Source organism: Tursiops truncatus, chromosome 7 (assembly GCF_011762595.2).
Source record: "Tursiops truncatus isolate mTurTru1 chromosome 7, mTurTru1.mat.Y, whole genome shotgun sequence".
NCBI classification, from domain to species: domain Eukaryota; kingdom Metazoa; phylum Chordata; class Mammalia; order Artiodactyla; family Delphinidae; genus Tursiops; species Tursiops truncatus.
Genome location: NC_047040.1, coordinates 1,356,875 through 1,376,206, shown reverse-complemented (window position 1 = coordinate 1,376,206; position 19,332 = coordinate 1,356,875).

Here is a 19,332-nt window from a genome sequence, read left to right as displayed (position 1 = left end):
GTCCTCCGCCCCCTCGCTGGTCCGCAGGGCCGCAGGGACCCCGGCCGCCATCCCCGCAGCGTCCTCGCCCCGCCCACGGGCTCCCGCCGCTCCAGGGACGGACGGCGCAGAGGACCACCTCCCTCCAGGTCGCCGCATCCACGGACGCCTCCTGGACGCGGGGACATTTCTCCGCCTGCCTCTTCCAAGTCTCTCCTGGGCCCTGTTCCCAACACAGAGATGGCTGTTTTCCCCAAATTCCATCCTCACCCCCACGCAGGCTCAGAAGCCACCCTCGCAAGGTCAGCCACACCCATGGGGGAGACCCCCAGCCCCTCCGCCCTCCCGGGGCGCCCGGGGCCCCTCAGACTCCGCGCGTACACGTGCCCACACGTCCTCTGACCGCCTGCGCTGTCTATCCCCTCGCCCTCCTGTGCCGGTCCTCACTGGGCCGCCATCCTCTCTCACTGGCCAACTGGTCCTTTGTGTCCCGCCGGTGCTGGAGGGAAGAACGCCCAGAGACGCACGTCTGTCTCGGCGTGGCGCTGCACGCGCCTTCCTGCTGGAGGAGAGGAGCCCTGAGCGCCCCGGCCCCTTGCGCGACCCTCCGCATCCCTGCCCACTGCCTTGTCCGCAGCTCCCACCTCCCTCAGCCAGGGGAGGGGCCTGGGGTGGGAAGGGCTGGGGAGGGGCAGGAGGCAGGAGGCAGCTCTTCGCTGGAGCCTCTGCTGCCCTGCTCTCTCCTGCAGGAAGTTTCCTTGCTTCCCACTCACGACGGGCCGTGAGCCCCAACTCTGGTGCCACGGGGCTTGTACCTCACCCCCTGGACACTCGGCTCCGGTGCCGTCTTATCAGGCTGCTGTCCCCACGGTTCAAACGCTGATCCAGACACTGCTGTGAAGGTACCTGGCAGGCTGGGTAGCACCAGCCTTCAGCATCTTGGAGTGATGATCAACCTCAACAAAGCAGGTGGGCCTCACCCAATCAGTTGAAGGCTTTAAGAGAAAACCCGGCGGTTTCCTGTGGAAACAGGAAATTCTGCCTCAAGGCTGTGGCTCGAGCCCCACCCCAATTTCCAGACGGCCGCCTGCTCCGTGGGCTTCAGCCCTGCCGGCCACCAAGCCGTAAAGCTTAAAGATATTCTCTCTTCTCTTGGTTGGGTCTCCCTGGGAACTCACGGCTGATTCACTCCCCAGGTAGAACCTGGGCTGCTGCTTGGAGCCAGGTGTGGGGACGCAGCAGAAGACGGTGTAAACCCCCTGCCCCGGAGGAAACAGGAGTAAAGGGTAAGCAGAGCCCGTGGGTTAGAAGGTGAGTGGTCAGGAGAAAAAGGGGAGAGAGGGCAGTGGGGTAGGGGGCGCAGCAGAGGGGGGACAGCTGCCCTGTAACTGCAGCCCCCCTGCAGCGTGCCTGTACACAGGGAGGTGACAGGTGTACAGGGCCAGGGGCCAGGGAAGAAGTGGGCCCAACGGCGGGACGCCACGTTTGCAGCAAAAACAGAGATTACCTGCCCAAGACGGGCCATTAAGCCTTCCGTTTTCAAAGGGATTTGTCAGTCTGGGTGGGTCGCCTCGAGCGGGTTTAAATAAGTGCCCACTTGTGGGACCCCTTCCGTGAACCTGGCTATTCGCTACTCCCTCAAACGCAGTAATTCCGTGTCCCTGACGGCTGGCTACATGTACATCCTTCGCTCTTGGAGGAAGCACCCGACAGCTGACTCACAGGTCCTGATACCGAGCTCCAGAAAGCACTTACTACGAGCTTTTTCCCAGCTTCCCGGCCGTGCGCTGGACCATTCTGGCTCCTTGCTGAGTGAGGAGTGAATTAAGAGCATCGCCTCTGAACCACAGCGCTGGGGCCAGAGGCGAGTCCCGATCGGGCCGCCTCCCGGACCTGCCTGGACCCTGTACTCCCATCCGTGGGCCGGACTCAGAGGGGCTGGCTGCTGGGGTTCGGGTCTTCCCCACACGTTGGAGGAAGCCACCCTCTGCCGTCCACAAGGGAGGGTCATGCGGCCGGGTTCCCGGTGACCCCTGCGCCCCACACCCCAGCTGGGCACACCCCCTCCTCCCCTCCAGGAGTTAATGGGTGACCACGCTTCACAGCCACGTGACCTCGGCCGAGGCTCTCTCTCTGAACCCCTCCTTCCTCATCTATAATAGGGTGGGGTCCTGCCTAACAGGGCAGTCGGAGGGTCCAAAGACGCAGAATTTGGGAGCAGATGTGGCTTGGAGACCTTCAGGAGGCCGTCCAGTCACAGAACTTTCTGGGCAGGTGTGCACACGCTGAGGTCTTGAGACCACGCTGTGCCCACACACCCAAGTTGGGGGCCGGGAGACCCGGGACCCCACTCTCTGCGAGGGGCAGCCTGCCTGCCGCGGGCTCCCCTCTGGGCCGCGGGCTCCCCGCCCTGCACAGGTGTGCTCTGGCCCCTCTGCTCCCGCGTGCCCTCCACCTGGACGCAGGCTCATGCCCTGAGTGCGTGGACGGCATCAGGCCCCCTCCTCCCTCCCCTCCCGTCCCCTCCTGGGTGGGCCCTGCGGCCCCTCTTGCCTCCAGTCCTGTCTGCTCCATCCTGCGCTGCATCTTAAGTGCTCCTTGGTGTTTCCAAGGATCTTCCTAGACTATTCTGGAATCCCGCTCCCAGAAAATGACTCCTAAGATGAGCAAAGTATTGGGCTTCCTTTCTGTGTTGCTCTGACCTCACTGCTGATCCACGGTGTCGACATGCAGACACACCCGCGGGTCCCCACACGAAGCAGACACCCTCCCGCCTCCGGGAGTGCACGCCCGCCAAGGTCCGCGGCCCGTCCCGAGGGACGGGGTGGGAGGGGCAGGGGTCCCAGCAGGCGCCCTCTGCCCGAGACACCCTCAGCTGCCCCACGGCCCACCCGTCCCCCGACAGTGACGGCCTGAGCGCGACCCGTGTGTGCACCCCCAGGGCCTCCGGCCCTGCCGCTCACCTGGAATGTCCTCCGCCCGGTGCCCAGGGTCTCTGCTCCGGGAATGTCCCAGCCCCCGCTCTGTCCTGCAGCCCCGCGGGCACGGCGGGCTCTTCTCCCGGGGCTCCCACTGAGCACGGCCACACCGGCCATCTAGCTCGTCTCCGGCTTGAGTTTCCCGGGGCGCCTGCGATGAAGCACCAGGCTGGCTTCAAGCCATAGCGTGGAGAACAGAGTCCCCGTTCCAGGCGCTGGCAGGGCTGTGCAAGAGAATGTCCTGCTCCTCTCCCAGCCCCTGGGGGCTGCTGCCACCCTGGCACCAGCCCACCTCTGCTGCAGCATCACCTGGCTTCTCCCTGCTTCTCTCTGTGCCTTCTCCGCCCCCTTACATGACAGCAGTCGTTGGACTCAGGGCCCGCCCTAAAGGCAGAAGGCTCTCTTCTCAATCTCCTCAAATAATCACATCTGCAAAGACCCTTTTTCCAAGTAAGGCCACACTCACAAGCCCCAGGTGGACACAGCGTTGGGGGGCCACCCCACACCCACTACAACCATTTTCCAGCAGGCGGGGTCTCTGCACAGACCACTCCCTCCCAGATCTCCAAGCGCCCAGACCAGCGTCCGGAACACAGTAGGCACCCAGTGAGTGTGTGTTCACTCACTGAGTGTAAAGTAAGTAAAATGAGAAGGATGGCCCAGGAACTGCACGCAGCCCCTGAAGCCCTGCGTCCTGCGGGAGGACCGCCCCCCTCCCCCGCCTCCTGGAGACAGGCGGGCCGGCATCTCCTCAACAGGATTTCCGCCAGATCCTATAGTGTGGGGCTCAGCTCCGAATTTTTCTTTTGATTAAATACCTCTCTTCATATTTGGAAAGCACAGTAAATAAACCCTCAAATACCCTTTTACCGTAAACACCAAGGATTCGGTTCATATGCTTGATCCCAGTCCCTATTTTTGTACCCTTTTATGTGGTTGAAATAAGTGTATATGCGTTCTTTCACTTTCTCTTTTTCTTCTAACAGTTTAAAAACTGTTTTCCAAGAACCACGTATGTCCAGGCAGCCACCACGTTGACAGAAGCGAGATGTTTCTCGCTTTGCCGTCGGCACGGTTTCCGGGGCGCCAGTCAGAGGACGGTGGGCGGGTTTCTTTGTGCGTTTGGCTGTTTTCGACAACAAAGCTGTGAATTCTTTCGTAACGTAGGTCTTTCTTTGGGACGTGTTTCCAAAAGTGAGACTCTCTGGTCAGCGTATGTCATAGATTGCATAATCCATTTATCTGAAAGTCATTTCTCAGGCTCACACCGTGAACGTCAGCACCCTCCACTCTAGAAGCTTCCCGAGGTGGGGCAGACAGCCTGTGGACAAAGGGCTGCAGCCCCGAGCGACCCGAGGTTCCGACAAGGGCCCGTCCGGGTGGAGGCAGCGCCGCGGCCCCTGCCGAGGTGGAGCCGGGCAGGACCAGGAGCCCGGGGTGGGGTGGGGATGGGGGGCCGCAGAGCTGGGGGTCCATCACGTCTTCACTCCTTCAAGGCTGACAGCAAGTCTGGGAGCCACACTCCCCCACAGTCCTGCCCCTTCTTCCCCATCTGGACTGGGCGCTTCTGACACTGGCCAGAGATCCTCCAAGCTCTTCCACGTCTACCCGGGAGTTCCCACTTCCTATGGTTTCCTGAGGGAGCCCAGGGTCCTGCGGAGGTGTCGTCAGGGGGAAAGAGGCCTCAGCCAGGCCCGGGGGAGCACAGGCAGGGCGGCCACCTCGGTGCTGAGCCGTCATCTCTGACGTGCAGCCAAAGGGCCCCTCCCTGGCCCGCGCCAGTCCTCACGGTGCTGGTGCGCGGGGGGTCCTGCAAACTCCTGCGTGAAAACGTCTCGGGTCTGAGGATGCTATGTCGGGGAACATCCCGAACATCAACAAGATAGGGACGTTCGTTCCCCAAAACCGCGGGCAAGAGAGAGGCATCGGGAGGACACCTTTCCTGGGACAAGCGGCTCTCACACTGAGATGGTCCCATGTTCATTTTTTAAGTGAATTAACAGTGCAGAAGGCTGGGAGTCCCCCATGGCACTACTCCTCTCCTGCCCGGGCCGGGAGGGTGGGCACAGGGCTTCCCACCTCTGAACCTGTAGGCCCGAGCACCCGCTGTGGGTGTCACACGCCTCCTTCCCGGGAGACTCCTTCCCCGCTAAGCCTCCCTGGGCGCGCACTCAAGGGGCCTGCCTGCCCTTCCAGCAGCGCCGCAGGCGTGAATCAGAGCGAACCAAAGCCACCCAAACACATTTAGTGAAAGGACTGGAAGTAACCCAAGGGAAGAGTCCTTCCTAATGTGGACACTGCCCCGTGTCATTGGGTAGGAACATTGATACAGGCGGTCCCCAACTTAGGATGGTTCAACTTCTGAGTTTTTGACTTTACGATGGTGTGAAAGTGATTCGGGTTCAGTAGAAACCGTACTTTGAATTTTGGCTTTTGCATTTCTCCTGGGCAGTGGTACGTGGTCCGATCCCCTCTCGTGATGCCGGGCAGTGCACCTCCCCGTCGGCCCCGTGATCACCAGGTGAACAACCGATACACGGACAGCTGTTCTGTTTTTCATTCTCAGGACAGTGTTCAATAAATCACATGAGACGGTCAGCACTTCACTGTGAAATAGGCTTGGTGTTCAATGGTTTTGCCCGACTGTAGGCTGACGTAAGTGTTCTGAGCACCTTTAAGGTAGGAGGCTAAGCTGTCGGTAGGTCAGGGGTATTAAGTGCATTTTCAACTGACGATATTTCCAACATAGGATGCGCTTATCAGGACATAACCTCGTTGAAAGTCACAGATCTGTGATTCACGGCAGAATAAGAGAAAGGAACTGCTCTCAGCTCTATCCCAAGATCCCCTGGTCCCGCTGGCCAACGGGACCCCAATGGGCTGGCTCGGGGCATGTTAACTGCTCAGCTTTTCATTGCGTATTTGCTGATAAACACTTTTGTAGCCCCCACTGAGCTCACTGGCCTGTAACATCTTCCCACAAAGTCAGGGATGACATCGGCAGGCATGTCCTGACCCGGAGGAGACCCCTGCCACCTTCAGAAACGTCCTGGAAGCCGCCCGTGATTAAGGAAGCTGTCACTACCTGCTCACCCAGGGCTCAGCAGAGCTGGCCAGGCAGCGGGCTGTGTGGTTATCAAAATGCTGACGGTGGACCCAGCTGTTATTCTTCTGCTCAAGAGCACTCGTGAGGATGCGGGAGGGTGAGGGAGACGGGGAAGGAAGGACAGACACAGGCAGTTAGGACGGTTTTGCTGAGAGTAAAGCACAGTTCCCTACACACACCGACTTAAACAGGAGAGCTCCAGAACCCAGGATCTCCCGCGTCCCTGCTGGTTTCCTCAAGGCTACAAGGCGGCTGGACGTGGAGGCGGGGAGAAGTCCAGGGGCAGGGGGTGGGCATCTCGTCCGGTGCCTCCTTCTTAAAAGTGATGAACTCTTTTCCAGAAGCCTCAGCAGCCCTCCCCTCCTGTCTTGTGGGCCAGAACCGGGTCACGTGCCCCCTCTCGGTGAATCAGGAGTGGAGGGAACAGCGTGCCTCATTCCTGGCTCAAACTCCAGGGTGAAGGCGTGGACCCAGGAAGGACACGGAGGCTCAGCCAGCAGAGTCCACCTCGAGACGATCTCCGCTCAGCTGAGATTCACAAAAGCGTCAGTAATACGCAAACTCGAACCCATTAACTTTATTTTTTTGCCACTCAGTTTTTTCACAGCTTTACAGAGGCATAACTTACATACCATAAAATTCACCCATTTTAAGTGCACGACTTAACACTTTCTCATCAATCGACAGAGTTGTGCAACAGTCACTGCAAATCCAATGTTAGCACATCCCCACGACCCCAAGGGACCCCCCCGGCTCACTGGCCATCATTCCTCACTCCCGTCCGCCCAGCCCCTGCTTCTCTGGCCTTGAAATTCTGAACATTTCAAATAAGGGAATCGTGAAATACGTGATCATTTTCTGAGTGGCTTCATCCACTCAGTATCATGCTTTCAAGGTTCACCTACATTGTAGCATGTTATCAGGGCTTCACTCCTTTTTATGGCCAAACAGTATTCCACTGTGTGGACAGACCACGTTCTGATGGACACTGGGGCGTCTCCAGGTTTGGGCTATTGTGAAGAGAGCTGCTGTGAACAACCTAAACAAGGGTGCGTGTGGACACGTGTTTTCATTTCTCTCGAGTATCAACCTGGGGTGGAACCGCCAGGCCACGGGTGACTCTGTTTACAAAACAGCTGCGTGTTTACACTCCCAGCAGCTGTGCACGAGGGCTCCAGCTTCTCCACATCCTTGCCAGCGCTTGTTCTTGTCTGATTTTTTCCTACAGCCACTGACTTTCATTGCAGCAAACTGTCTGTGACGCACCTCGCAGCTGCTCGCGGCACCCTGATCCTGCACGCTGTCCCTGTGGGACCCACTAGGTCACGGTTAAGTCCCTGGAGAGCAGCCTCTACTTCACCTCATTTTCACACCAGATCCCCAGTACCAGTTTGCGTTGTTGGGACGGAGCTGCTGCAAACACGACCAGCCAGGCTGGCAGCCCAAGATCTTCAGCCGTCAACCGTGCAGGCAGAAAAATCAGACCCAGCGCTGGCCCGTCCCCGCTGAAGAGTTTATGGGGTCACAGCGGTCGTGCATGTCCTACGGCTCATCTAACGGGTCAACTGCTCCCCATTTGGCCAGAGGCTGTATAACTAATGCAGGAAGGGACCCCTGTGTTTGTGTGCAGAGGATGTGTCCCCTCCCTGTGCCCTCTGCTCCGAGCAGGTGCTGAGTTGGGTCCCGCCGAGCTGCAGGGCCGAGCTGCCAGGAGAGGACACGGGGGCATGGGCCAGGCCGGGCTCCTGCTTGGCAGGCCTGCAAGGTCGAACCACTAAACCGGAGTGGTTGTGGGGAGACTGGGCTGCCCCGGGCCTGCGGGCAGGGATGCAGGAGTGTTGACTGGCAAGCGCGCCCAGTAACACACACGGAGTAACGAGGGCAGTGGGGTCTCTCGTCCACCACCTGGTTCCTGTCCAACCATAAAGTTGGGAGAAACACTGCTTGGTGGAGGGACATCACACAGGTGGTGCCACCTGGGGGAGGATGTGGGGGGCCTGTGCCCATCAGGGTCCCGGCAGACAGCACCCATCCTCCCTGGGGGCGCTCAGTGGGAAGAGAGGTGGCTGTCTTAGGCCCCACAGGGTCTCAGCTGGGCGGGCCGTACCCACCCCGGCGTCTTCCCGCAACTTTCCAGGAGGTGACTCATCCAGCTCACCCCACAGGGCGGCTGCTGAAACAACCGTGGGTTCTGGGGGAGCAGGCAGCAGGGCTCTGCGGAGGAAAGGAGCAGGAACGCCCGCCCGCAAAGCTCACGCAACCAGGAGGCGATGCTGCTACGCGCAGCACAGTTCCCCGGGGTTCGCTTATCCCAAGGTTTCCACCGCTGCTTAAAGCATTTCTGCTCTTGCCACACTTTTCTGTGTGTATTTTTAAGAAAAATCTCATTGTTTTGGTAAAAATTATGCAAGTTCATTATAAAGGATAGCCGTGCAGAAACACTCAAGAAATGGTAGGAGATGGGGCTTCCCTGGTGGCGCAGTGGTTGGGAGTCCGTCTGCCGATGCAGGGGACGCGGGTTCGTGCCCCGGTCCGGGAAGATCCCACGTGCCGCGGAGCGGCTGGGCCCGTGAGCCATGGCCGCTGAGCCTGCGCGTCTGGAGCCTGTGCTCCGCAGCGGGAGAGGCCACAACAGTGAGAGGCCCGAGTACCGCAAAAAAAAAAAAAAAAAAAGAAATGGTAGGAGATGTTTGTAATGTGCACAGTTTCTAGAATAGAAAAGGATTTTCTCCATGTCAGCGACAAAAGGACCACAGCTCTCCCAGCCAGAAAGGAGCCAAGAACGCAGCAGGCGACTCGGAAGAAATCGAGCTCGGGCACGAAGCAAGACCCTAACGGATGACCCTGCCCACACCCCTCCCACGGGCAATCGTGCGTCAAAACCAGGGCTCTTCAGGGAGAAACAGTCAGGGAGGGGGCGAGCCCGGCGTGGAGGGGTGTGGGCAGGGGCTGGGAGCAGCCTGCATTGTCACGTGCAGACAGAGCCGCCGGGAGCCTGAGAGCAGATCTGGGCGGCCCGCCCGGCAGAGGCCTGGCTCCCGGACGTGCTGAAGTGGGTTCTGCTTCACCTGATGGAGGCCCTACCACCAGAACAAGGTCAGAAGGCCTTTCCTGTGTTGGAAAGATTCATCTCTGCCCGACAGAAGAGCCAGTGAATGAGAGGCAGCTATGTCCCAATAAAACTTATTTACAGAAACAGACGGTGAGTCGGCCCACGGGCCACAGTTAGCTGACCCCTGATCTAGAACATCGCGCACCCCCAGGGCCAGGGAAGTGAGCATGGAGCGCACAGCCCTCATCGGGGGGTCTCCTCTGCTTTGGAGATGTCGTGTCACCTCTACTCCCGGCCCAGAGACCTGAAGGAGTCGTCCGGTGCCACCTGGCTGTCAGGCACCCGGAGGGAGGAGAGAACAGACGCTGGTGAGAACGTGCAATACGGCCCATCAGCGAGATCCTCCTTTGACACGTTTCCCAAAGAAACACTCGCATGGCTCCCTGAGGAGTCAGGGGTCCCCTCAGCGGACAAGATAACTTCTAGAAAGAAAGTCATGTCTCTCAATGGAGAGATGTAAAAAGGAACACATTAGAGATTTTATTCTATTCATTGTAGGAATAGGACTGACGTTGTAACTGGCTCAGAGAGAATCCGAAGACCAGACACGGATGGACCCGGATTTAAAGGGACAAGGACATTGTGAGAGGAGGTGTTGGTTAGCGTCCATGGGTGGTGCAGGGCTTGCCCATCTATAAGGAGTATTTTGTGCTCTTCAGTCACCTACGCCCCACAGAGCTGGAAAACAGCCCAAAGCCCACGACAGACTAGAATCAAGTAACCTTGACCGCGTTCTCTAGACAACGTACAGTTTAATGTTGAAGTGGGAACGTTCACACCCGCAGGGTTGTCCTCACAGCGCTGCCGGAGTGTCCGTCCCTGTAGAAGGTACGCCACCACCGAACCCCACGGGGCGGTTAGGGGTGACCAGCCAGGTGCACATGGCATCAGGACGGATCTTTAAGACACAGCAGTGGACAAAACATACAAGCAGCGCAAGGAGCTGTAGATCCCACAGACGCGCGCGTGCATCAAGATGCCCGCACACAAAGCAACGCATCAGGCAGGAACACACACGCACGGCACAGACGGACTAAGCACAGGAGCCCCGCGGCCTCTGTCAGGGGAGAGACGGGGGACGAAACACATCAGCAAACGAACGAGGAGGGGCTGCCGTGGCCCAGGTATGACGACGCACCAGGAACCGAGAGCCTGGTCATCTCAGTCCTTGGTGTCAGACGTCCCTCCACGCCATCTACACAAAAAATCACATAAGGAAGGAGGAAAACAGGCCAAGGTCTTCTCTTCAGCAAAACCACCATTCACATAAGCAAACGTGACACTTTCAAGTGCGTACATACAGAAGGATAGCTACACTTTTATAAAATGAAATCTTACTATAGATGCTGCCTCAAAGTATATTTAATTTCATTTAATGTTGGTTTAACATAATAGAAGTAAAACTAGTGCATTTTCTAAACTTGAAATATTTCTGCACCACAACAGTCTGTACCTTTGATTTTTAAAATCCCTTGAAATGAAAAAACAAATCAAAACAAAACACCAAAACTGGTTTTGAAAGATCACATCATGTGCACACACACGTACACGTGTGCACACCCACCCACACGTGTACACCCCGTATGTGTACATACACCCCACTACGTGTGTACACAGGCGTACACACACAAAACACATATGTGCATTCCACACATACACACACACATACCCCCCCACAGGCACACCTTTTAAGTTCCTTTTGCTGGAAGCTCCACTTCAAGAGCACCAATTATCCTTATGTTGGATTGTCTTGTCTATTCTTAATGTGAATTAGGTTTACACAGTTCTTAATAAAAACCTATTTAACTTACTTCATTTACTGGGTCATCTAAACCAGGCTGGGTGGCCCCCTGCACCCGGAGCTTCTGAGTCAATACCGTCTGCCTGAGAACCTGCATTTATAACAGAGTTGCTAGCACCGCTGGTCCAGGGACCACACTCCGAGAACACTGCTTTTCGTCCCCTGCTTGACTTCAGCCTTGTCTGTTTTGCTCCTTGCTCTCTGTAATTCATTTATTGGTTCTTTATTGATACTGTTTGGTTTTCAAGTTGTTTTCTGAGGTCTGGAACCTTATTTTCATTTCTTAGCCTTTGGTATATTTTTGATGCTTATCTTATGAGTCCGTGTTCTTATCAAACTATTCTCTCAGCCAGAGCATGGGAGGAGGTTTCGTTCTGTTCCCTAGCTGTGTTTTTCCTAAGTTGGGTGTGTAGTCATCTTTGCAGGCTATGACCCTGTCCTGTGCACTGAGTCACTTATTTTCCCGTGGTTGTTTGCACACAGCCTGGCCACCCCACCCCTTTCCATCTTGTTCAAGCCTGAGCGACTGTGTCCAAGTGTCCCACTGCATCTTTAACCCTTGTCCCTCCAAGCCTGGCAATGATGTTTTTTTCCCATCGGAGGCACAGACGTTTGTGTTCTGGATGACTTGGGATGCTTGAGGGGCTGGTGGCAGAAGGAAGGTCTCCACGACCTGGGAGGGGTGTTGTTAGAAGCCCGACCTTGCTTCCTCCTGAAATCCCGTGAAATGTCCTGGACTCACAGTGGGAGAGTGGCACGTCCAGTCCCAGATCCCAGGCCACTCCCATGGCCAGCGTGCCTGGAGCCTCCCCTTCCCCCAGGGAGGGTCAGCCCACAGCCTGCCCCATTTCTGCTATGCCACAACCTCCCAGGGTCCGTATGTGCAGACGATCCAGGGTTCCCAGCCCCCAGTCACCAGCCGGCGTGTTTCCAAGGCAGGAGGGCGGGCCCGGGCGCCAACTGGTCTGCGCCGCCACTCTGCCGTGGAGCCCTCCCCTCTTTCCTCAGCAACCTGTGTCTGAAGTTTATGACCTAGCTTGTTTTTTGCTGGGATTCTTTTTCTAATTTGTCATCGTTTCCTTTTTATTCGTTCAGGGACTGGGGGCAGGAGCCTCTGCCTCATCTGCTATCTTTGACCTTTTTTTTGAATGTTCACAAGCAGGGACAACTCTTAGCCCCGCAAGAGCATATCTGATTTGGGGATGCTGGGGATGTCCCTGAGAAGGGAAAACGTAGTGCTTTAGGGCCACGACTGGAGCGCAATCCAGGTCAAAAGAGCGAAAAGTAATATCAAGGCCAAGAAGGGAGACGTCCCCCAGGCAGGTTCCGGATCTGACTGACGTCCTCCCAGGCGGGACTCGGGCTCCTTAGAAAGCGAGGCACTTCCCAGACGCCCTGCGGCCGGCGAAGCCCGAGGCGGGTGGGCTGTGCGACCTGGATGCCGCGCCGGGGCTCAGACGTTGCGGTGCCCACTGCTCCTGCACGGCCCGCCCCGCCCTCCTCTTGAGCTCCTGCCCCCTCGGTACCTACCACCCACCCCCTGCAGCCGCGCTGACTTTCCAGACGCAGGACCGGTCGCTCCCCGCTCCTGGGAACTGACTCCAGGGCTCCCCTGCTCTCCCACACTCCCCACCTCGGCCCACCTCCGGGACCCTGGCCCATCTGTACACGGCCCCCCACCCCTCGCTGCTCCGGCCTCTCAAGAGTGATCCTCAGGGCTCTGTGTGCGACCTTCCACTCGGGCCCCTTGCCCCCGTGCCCCGTCACATCCTCGTCCCCCGCAGGCGGCCGGGGGCCTTCCCACCTCCCTCAGTGCTGACCCCTCTCTGCAGAGTGCCTGGCACCCACTGGAGCTTTATAAAGGTGGGAGCGCGAGTGTGGGCAGGTGAGCGTGGGAGCCTGGAGCTCCCGCCTCCTCACGTCAGGGCCCGGTTCCCTATGCCCCTTCCCAGGGATGGACCTCGGCACGCAAGTGCTCGGGGCAAAGAGCTGAGGTCAGCCCTAGCCGGCCACCGTCGCCGGGGGACCTCAGACTCCAGGTGCCCTGCTCCCTCGTCCCGGGGCATCGCGGGGCCTCCCCCGGCATCCTGAGGGTCTGCGGCCACCCAGACTGGTCCTCCCGAGGACACAGAGCACGGATCCAGACCCAGGCTGCTGATACAGGCTGGACAACCCCTGCCGGGCACTGCGGTCCTCCTGCTAGGAGCCCCAGGCCAGACCTGAAAGGACCCGTGGATGCTGAGGCCTTTCCCATCACTCGACGTAGCGGGAGAGCATCCCACGGGGTGGCGGGGTGGGCCTCTGCCCCCCGCCGGGGACCCCTGAGTGCCGTCCCAGACGGTGGAGACCCCCAAGGCCCAGGCTGTCAGCCTTGCTCTCGGCGAGCCCACAGGGATGGGTTTTCTCTCGTGTGTTAACTCAGCCCTGGCCTAGCCAGGCCAGGGAGGTGGGGCTCCCACCACGCTGGTTTCGGAGTGTTTTTCTGCACGGGAACTGGCAGCCTGGATCAAAAAAATGATCTGCAATTCAATAGAAGCTGGAGTCTTCCTGGGAAGCAAGATCGAACTCTGGGAGCACGGCTCCAAGGCCCCCTGGCAGCGCTCGCGATGGTGTCCCTGGTCTGGGGCCGCACTGAGCTTGGAGGGAAATGGTCTGCCGCCTGCTACTGACTCAAGGAGCCGATGGTAAAGCAAGGCCGGGTCTCCGGTGCACCCACCCAGAGCCTTGTCAGAGCACAGGCGTGGCCGTGAGACCCCGGGAACCCACAGGCAGCTGAAGCCCGCGGAGCCCTCGAGGCGCCTTCCCCTTGGAGATCAGGAGGGTGGCCAGGCCCTTCCCTGCCCTCGAAGACACCGACTTGGGAATCTGACTGGTGTAGGAATCAGAAGCACAGACCCACTCTCCCACGCCCATCTGAGGCTGCAGGCACTGGGCTCGGGCCGCCACGGAACCAGAGACACCCCAAAGCGGGTCCACGTCCCTCACTGGGTTCGGGGGTAGCACCCATGACACCCCGCTTCTTCATCCTGGTGTCCGGGGGCCCCTCGCGCTCTGCCGTGTCCTTAGAACAGGCAGACATTTGAAGGCTACCGTCCCACAGTTTACAGGGAAACAGTTCTCACGACTCCCACACCTGCTTCAGGAAGGTGTCCTGTCGGCGTCCAGCTGACCACGTGCCGGCCACGGCTTCCGTACCTCTCCACTCCAGCCCGGCTCCCTCGGCAGGCAGTTGATCTTGGAGGGCCCTGCCGCAGAGGATCCGCTAATTAAGTGAAAACTCCTGAATCAACACAGACGGTGCCCACGGAGGCCTCTCCTCGCCAGGCTGGAGGTTGCCGGGCTCCGTGGCCCCTTCTCAGGTCCACGCGTGTCCTCGCTCGCGGGCAAGCTCGGCCGAGACCACGGAGAGGCGCAGGCATCAGAGCTGTGCCCACCACTGCCCGAGGTCCGGCCACAAGGCATCAGGGAACGTTCATTTTGGAAGAGGGAAAACCAGCAAAGCAAAGTGGCAGAGGTACCAACGCCAGCGGCCCCGTGAGATGCCCGCAGCACTGGGCCAGGGTCCACTGCTCAGCACGCTCCCCCCGGTGCCCTGAACCCCCAATACGGGGCACACTGGCCACTGGGCTCAGGTGAGAAACCCCAGGGTGGGATCACAACTTCTATCCCGTCTGGGCAGGGGGCACCGAGCGCCGGCACACTGTCTGGGAAGGTCTTTAAGGACGTGGAGAAAGAGAACACAGCTGACTCCGAAGTCCTCTTCCTTGTTGCCGCCTGGAATCCCTAAATTGTGTAAAACGGTCACACAGTACTGGTGCATCAGGAAGTGGGGAGGAAGGATTGTAAGGAAACGGGGTACTGATGCCACCGGCTGGGCTGGGGCACTTCCCCAGAGCCCTGACCTCCAGGGCCCCGCCTGGTCATCACCCAGACAGCAGGGAGGGCGGGTGTGGGAGCGTTCCTCTCCGGTCCTGACATCCCCTCCCGTCCCCACGGCCGGGGCTCGAGCAGCGGCTGGCAGGACGTGCCCAGCTCAGTGGGGCCACGGCACCCACACTGCGCTCGGGAAGGGGCTTTGGTGCCCAGCGCTCCTGTCCCCGCCCAGCCTCGGGGTCCGGCCCACGGTCCACACGAGGTATGTGCACGGTGACCCTGCCGGGCCCGGCCCACGCCGTCACGCACGTGGCCCCGACGCTGCATCTCAGAGGAGCTGGGCCATGGGTGGAGCAGCTCGCGGAGAGGTACGCAGCAGAGGCCCCGGGAGACAGAGGCTGCAGGCAGGCCCGGGGAGGGGTTGGGTGGCCGGCAGGGCTCCGGGGACCACAAAGCAGGGCGGCAGCAGAGGGCGCACCCCAACCCGGGTGGGGAGGAGGCAGCGGGTGTCATGGACAGTGAAGGTCCGGGAGGCCGGCGGCTCTGGCGGGGACCCTCCCCAGGGAGCAGCCACCACGCTGGGCAAGCCCATGGAGACCGCTCAGAGCCGCCCCCCAAGGTGTGGGCAGCCGGCCTGGGTGCGGGCAGGGTGCCCCGGGGAGGGCAGGGCCCACCTTGGGAGCTGCTGGATCCTAGCGAGTGTGGGCCTGGCTCACGACGGCCGGGGCTGTCGACAGCTGCTGGGACAGCGGGGTGCAACCCCGAGGTGGTTCTCAGTGCCGAGCACCTTCTCCAGGGATGGACCTTCCCGGCCGGGCCCCTCGGGAGACGGTCAGGACCGCCAGGAGCACTGCCAGGCCATCCCCGTGGCCTTTAAAGGGCCTTTCAGTCGTTGTGTTATGGGGTTCGTGGTGGAGAGACTGGCGGCCCCCGAGATGTCCATGTCCTGGTCCCAGAACCTGTGGCTCTGACCCTGTGTGGCAGACGGGGCTCTGCAGATGTGATCGGGGACCTTGAGACAGGACCCCCGGCTTATCTCGGTGGGCCATGTCCTCACAGGGCCCTCAGGGAGGGAGGCAGGAGGGCCAGAGCCAGAGGAGACGTGTGGACAGAAGCAGAGGCCAGCGGTGCGAGGAAGGGGCCACAAGCCAGGGCCTGCGGGCAGCGCCCAGAAGCTGCAAAAGCCAGGGAACTGGCCTCTGTCCGCTGAGCCTCCGGGAGGAACCAGCCCTGCCGGCAGCTGGACCCAAGGCCCACTGCGAGAGGACACAGGTGTCCTCTGACCCCCTAAGTCCGTGGCGGCTGTGACGGCCCCACCCCAGGCCCCGCCGAGTGCGCCCTGCAGAATCGCGTGGGGCTCCAGGCACCCACCGTGGGCCCCTCCCGCCTGGACACCCGCTCCATGCACCGGACACCGTCCTTCACAGGACGGCTCCCCACCGCTGCCTCACCCGGGCTCCAGGCCTGGCCCTGCAGGGAAAAGCCAGTCCCCCGGCGTCCCCACGTGCGCTTGCCACAGCTTCCTCTGGGGTACGTCCCGGCCCCGGGGTGGGGGGGGGGTGGTCCACCGCCAACCGGCTTCCAGAGCAGCGGCGTCGGGGCACAGGAGCGGCTCCTAAGGAGGGCGAGGTGACTGCACACTCGGCCGACCCTGCACCTTCGAGGGAAGCAGCAGCAACAGACATGGACCCACGAGAGAGCAAACGTGATGAGACTTGTTGGCGGAGAGAAAAGGGCTGTTTTATGTTACAACAAAGAAGAAGGTCTGGGGTCTTTCCAGCCACCTCTGACCAGGTAAAGACTATCATTCGATTTTTTTTTGTACTCACAGATGTAAAACCTGCTGACAGCTGGAAAAAGCCAGAGCAAGACCAGAGATGCCTGACTGCACGGCACGGCTGGCAGGCAGTGACTGACGCCATGACGCTGGCTTCGAGTTCGTTCTGGAAACAAGGGTCCTAAGACCCAGGCGTCACCGCCGTCACCGCCGCCACCCCTCCCTGCCACGGGCAGCCACGCTTCCTCGGACAAGCGGCTCATGTGCCGGCTTTTTGCACTGGGGATTTCTTGCCAGCTGGAATTCTTTCTGCATCTAAGCTACATTCTCTTGGCAAGACTGTCCCCCTTCGCAGAAGGGATTCATTTTCGTTTCAGCTTTGACGGGTGCGTTGCAAGTCTTGCTTTTTATTTCAACAGAAACGGGTTTATTGCATTTATCTCCTAAGAAAGTAAGACTCACATGAAGTACACAAATACTATAGACGTATATATGTGGAAAACTGCCCTGAGAGCAGGTCATCTCGGCAACCTCAGCACTTGGGGGCTGGGGGTGGGGGAAGACCCTTCTGCAGAATGTGAAGGGGCCAGAGGAGGGTGGAGGGGCCCTCGGGGTGCCTGGCTGTGTGATGACCGGGCGCCAGCGGGGGCGTCCAGGCCTCAGGATGGCAGAGAGCTCATGGCAACGGGACCAGGATGCGGCTGTCCAGCGGCCAAGCCAGCGCTCGGTGCCCAGGCCTCCTCATCCGGGTCCGGCCCACAGGGCCCCTCAGCTCCAGGCTCACAGTGCCCGGTACCCGGACGGAAGAGCCTACGAGGTGAGGGTGAGAGTTGTGAGTCCACTGAAGACCCCCCTCCAGGGCCGCCCACAGGCAGCCTAGGCTGAGGAGGCGGGGAAGCTGAGGGCGGCACTGGGGGAGGGGGCAGCCACCGACCCACGAGCTCTGCGTGGACTCCGCCGCCGGCCCCCTCCGCAGACATGCTCTCCTCCGGCGGCAGCACTGCCTCCCCGCTGAGGGACCAAGGGCAGGAAGGGCGGCAGCAGCAAGGCTCGGGGCTGCATGCACCCACGCCGCAGGGGGATGGGCTGGGTGCCCCGGGACTGGGACAGGAGAGGAGGCAGCAACAGGACAAGGGGCCGGGGCCAGGTCAGGGGCCTGGAGTCATCCCTGGAGACACATGCCGCGCTGACGCAGACACGCTCATCCCTGGCCCCCGACAGAAAACTGAGCTCTGGACATCCCCCTGCTGACGCGCCGCCCACGTGAGCCCAGGTGAGCCCCCAGGGCCACACAGGTGAGACGCACAAACTCAAGCAAAAACACTGGCGTCTTCACCACGTGTCAGGTGACTCCTCTAGAGGGAGAACAGGTGGGAGCAGCAGCGCAAGCAGGAGGGGGCTTAGCACTGGCTCCCGTCCGGCCAGGGCCCTGGCCTCACTTAGCACACGTCTGAGAGATTAAAGTCGACGTCCTCCTTCAGGCTCCCAGACTCCCACGAAAGGGCTCCAGCTGTACACTCCACTGCGACACTCGGAGAAGACGTGGCCTCCCCGGCCCGAGTGTCCCTGCGTCTCGGGAGGGAATGCTCAGCCCGGGCGAGGCTGCCCCCGGTGACCCCCAGCCATCTCTTCACGGCGCTTCCCAAGCAGACGAAGGCTCAGCAACGAGGAACGGGCACGTGCTCACCCTCGTGTACTTCTGGCGTGGGGACTGACTTTACAAGAAGGCCCAGTGGAAAACTCGGAATTTAACAGGACCCTGGCCTCTGCTCCCAGCTGTCCCCACGTGCTTCCCTGCCCCACCTGGTCCCCACCCACCAGGCTCTCCGTCCACCTCCGGACGCAGCTCTTGCCGGGGGTCACATCCCCGGCCGTCTTCCTGGCCCAGATCCTCCCAGGACCTCGGCCCGGCCACCTCCCAAAGCCACACTGTCCCCCGACCTCAGCTCCCGAGTCGGTGCTGGGGTGCCCCGGGGGCCGGCCTGGACCTCCTCGGCCGACACGCTCACCCTGCCGGTCACCGAGCCTCACGGCGTCCAGCGCTTCTCCGCACGAGGGACCCGACATCTGGAGCTGCGGTTGGTGTCTGTTTCTTCTTTGCCCTCCGTCCAGGGCCGCACATGGTGCCTGGGACCCAGGAGGCTCCACACACCCACGTATTAAAGAACCCACCGCCACGCAAACCATGCCGAGGAAAAGGCCTTTTTAAAAATGAAAAGCTGGGATTTTATTAGTCACTAGCATAGCCTCGTGATTAACAAAAAGTTAATTCCATGAAACTACATGGTACCAACCTGAGTACTTTCCAAATTACCAGCAGCAGCCGGGTCTAAGCACGGAGCTTCAGAACCTCAACTAGGAAGCACCACTTGTGAAACACACGTCATTCCTCTTATTACAATTTTTCGTCAAGAATTTCAAGACTAGTAAGTCAACGGTATAGATGTGGAATTTATTTACGTGTTTGAAGGTAAAGTCTGACCACGCTTCACTGCTTCCTGAGGGGAGAATCCTGAGGGCAGCTTGAGCCAAACTGCGAGCCCGGTGACCACGCTGCGCGGGGAAGCGTCACCTCCTCCTGCAGCCCCGAGGGTCCCAACACCCCAGGTTCATCCTGGCCAAGCCCCCAGCACCTCCCCCCCCGAGGAAACCTCTGGTTCAAGTCCTGGATGTGGACTTAAAAGCACACTTTCCTCAGCAAAATTC